Source organism: Magallana gigas, chromosome 4 (genome assembly GCF_963853765.1).
Source record: "Magallana gigas chromosome 4, xbMagGiga1.1, whole genome shotgun sequence".
Taxonomy (NCBI): domain Eukaryota; kingdom Metazoa; phylum Mollusca; class Bivalvia; order Ostreida; family Ostreidae; genus Magallana; species Magallana gigas.
In genome coordinates this window covers 17,567,317-17,570,850 of record NC_088856.1, presented here as the reverse complement: position 1 = coordinate 17,570,850, position 3,534 = coordinate 17,567,317, and the positions used below count along the sequence as shown (strand labels likewise).

The following is a 3,534-nucleotide window of genomic DNA, read 5'->3' as shown; positions in this document are numbered from 1 at the left end:
CTCACCTTTGAGCACATATGGTACAAATTCCTGTGCTTGTCTAGTGCTCATCCTAAAGCAAATGTGGTGCATATCCCTGTGGTTATCTTGGAACACACAGGGTTCATCTCATTATGCTCAGCCTGTATCACTTACGATACATCTCTTTGAGCTTTTTGTGCCTTCCCTGGTAATGTGCCCGAGTTGTAGGAACTCCTATAGGACTGGACCAGCTCAATATGGTTTAGATCGAGCCACCCCTTGATTTATATCCCTTGTTTAGCGATGGCCTCTGTTAGTTGGACTGGTTCCTGGCCCAGTTTTCTTTATCTAAAGTGGATTCCTACAATGGAATTAATTGCGTTGGTTCTTCTGTTAGCACCAGATATGAACCTTGTCCATTCGATCAAAATTGATAGATTTAATTCATGTCCACTGTCTTAATTTATTATGCTTAAGGCTTCACAAGCTTATTAGGTACATTTTTGACTCCAAACAAATATCATCCTCATTAATGTTGTTTTGATAAGTTAAATATTTTAGCTCATAATAACTTTTTAATTTAGTTGACAAGAGAGCGTCAAAACAGGTACATTTTTATGCTTTTTCATGCTTTCGTTTAAAGTTTTTTTTGGGCTAAAATAACTGAGATAGGCCTTCTATGGTAAAAATGCTATGCGTTAGATTATTTGAATAACAATTAATTGTTCACATAATGTTTCATTTATTTTTATTTCAGATGTCGGGAGGATTAAAACGATCATAAAATCAACGGTGCATGTGTGATATATAATATTACGTGAAAACAATAATTTTTTATTTGCTCATTTTTTATGTTGATGAAAAATCGATTAATTCAATAGTAATTTATCTTATCATACCGGGGAAATTTGTTGAGAACAAAGCTATACATCAAACTGCCATGGTTAATTCAGCTCCAAGGAAAAGCTTGAGATTGAGATGGAATGAAGATCAACATTAATTTTGAAGCAGCAACTGAAACCAACACTGAACCAGTGAACGTTTGCATATTGAACTTATTTGAATCAACAAATTTCCGGATGGACTCCGTATAAAAAAATGTTGACCACAATTGAAACAGTGTTTATTGAAACACTATTTATTGCAATGTTACACATGCGCCTGGTAAATTAAACTCGAAAATTCAACTGTTGATAAAACTTTTAAGGATAAAAATCAATGTCTTCCGTATCGCCTCTATTAACCACCAATATCTTCATCAGTAAAGCCTCCAAACCATCTCGACCTTCAAGAACAGAATTTTGTTATACTCTTTGTATGTGATGTCCTTCCATGTGGATACAAGGGAGATAGACTGTTGAATAATGGCTTAATTAACCTTTAATTATGAGAGCCCCCAACACATAAATGTTATGATATATGTTTTCAAAACCACTTTGTGATGAGAGATCAGGAGAACTGGTTTTTACAAAACGATCTACAGGAGACCTGATGTCTTTATGGTAAGAATTATATCCAAATGTAGCATTTAATTTTTTTTCAAGACTGATCATCTGTCAAAGGCATACATTTTAACAGATATGTTTAAAAATAATAGATGCGCATTATTTAATGAAGAATGAAGTTGTAGTAAGTATATAATACCCCTCTTGTCTTTGCATCCATGTTACTTTATAACATCATAAAAATTTGATAATAATGTATTATCATTAATGTATTTCAACAAGTTTTGTCTCTCTATATTTAAGCCTGGCACTGCTGATATGTATATTATAAATACCTCAATCAAAAACAAATGTTCAACCTTTCAGCCAGCACAAATCAAGGCCCGGAACTAGTTTCTGAGACCATCCCAGAAAAAGCCCTGCTCCACAACTTGAATTTGATGCATGAGCCTCTGCCAAGCTGTAAGCTAGAAAGGACTCTATTTCTTAAAGAATTCAAATTTTATCTATTTTAATGTTTGCATGAAAATCAAGATGATCCCATCTGATAGAGCTATTCAAAAAGGACCTTTTGACTGCTTTGCCATTTAAGTTGTTTCTTGTTGATTAGTTGCTTAATTACATGTAAATCGTTAACTAACAATTGTTTTTAATTTAGGCAGCACTTTAACCATACGTGGAGCAGGAGACAAAGCAAGCACATCAGGCTGGTTCAGTGCTCAAACACTGAATCGAAAGAGATGACCGTTACAATTATAGTATAGGGTGTTGGCTATTGATAGAAATAGGACGCGTGTTTATTAGTTTTCATCAATTTACATGAATTAAAAAATGTTTGAGTACATTGTTCCGATATTGCAACTATTTTTTCTCCAGACACACCACAGCATGCTGATGCAAACCATTTTTGTCCGTTTATTGTGCTCAATGACATGCACATGATGAAATGCCACTTAGATAATAAAGGTGCTTGACGTCTATAATAATCCCAAAAGGTACATAAAACTACCACCCAGTTGATGTGGAGGTGGCTCCTTTACTCAGAAAAACGCCACTGTCACTATTTGGGTCACTATAATAGAATTGTTGACAAAGCTAAGGAAATGGAATTATTGATGATGAAATATAGTTATCATTATCAATTGTGTGTGGATACTCTTAAATACTTCAGTAGATGGTTTTTTCATAATGCTCTTACTTGATAATTTAACAGGAATGACAGCAGAACAATCCACTGGATGGAGTTATAGCACTAATTAGAGATGCTGAGGTATTCATCAATATTAAGATAACTTCATTCACTGATACCCTCAAGATGTGAAGAAAATAAAATATGCGTAAATATTAAACTAAGATAAACTTTAATACTATTTTCAATGAAAGAAGTGCTGAAAATATATACCATTTCTATTCCATAATGCTGAGGGATTATCATTATCGAAATAATTTGATTCACTGTTACGCAATATATAAAGCAAATTAAAATTACATATAGTCAAATGAATAGAAAATTGGATACTATTTTAATTATATAAGTGCAGAAAACATGTTACATTTATACAATTTATACTTCGTTTTTATTGTTTGCTGTAGTGACTGGGGGTCGGTCTGTCAAGATCAACATTGATGGGCGCCAAACAGATCTGTGAGAGTGGGGACTACACTAAATGAAGCAAACCAACTGCAGTAAGATGCTCATGCATCAGAATGTCAGATCATTATTGCTTAAAATAGTGACTGGAAAAGGACACGGGCTATCAAATGAAATCATCCATTTCCCTTTAAATTGTTGATACTTTTTGTACATTTTTTACCAATTCATAAATAAAGTTTGGAAAGATATATCACTTGATTGTTATGCATGATATCTTCTTTATGACTACTTAAAATGCGCTCATGCATTATATTTAAAAGTGATTTGAACCAGAGAATACCTGGAATTAAAACTTACATTATATTGTGGTTTCGTTGATTTAGTAAAACTCAAAGTAAGAAGGAAAGTTGAGTTAATTTAAAGACTTTTAAACTTATATATGCATTACCAGATGTTGACCGTTTGATTTCATATATGACACAAACAACCGGTAATCCTTAGTAATTAGTGTTTTCAATTGATGAGATCACACAA

The 3,534-nt window shown here is 33.2% G+C and overlaps 1 long non-coding RNA gene across 1 annotated transcript; it reads left to right on the top strand.

Annotated features, from left to right (window-relative positions):
• Positions 1-743: 743 nt before the first annotated feature.
• Positions 744-3,121, top strand: LOC136274508 (uncharacterized). Its single transcript, XR_010712906.1, has 5 exons — positions 744-1,463; positions 1,773-1,868; positions 2,065-2,401; positions 2,620-2,676; positions 3,000-3,121. It is a non-coding gene; the product is annotated as an uncharacterized lncRNA (long non-coding RNA).
• The last annotated feature ends 413 nt before the right edge of the window (positions 3,122-3,534 follow it).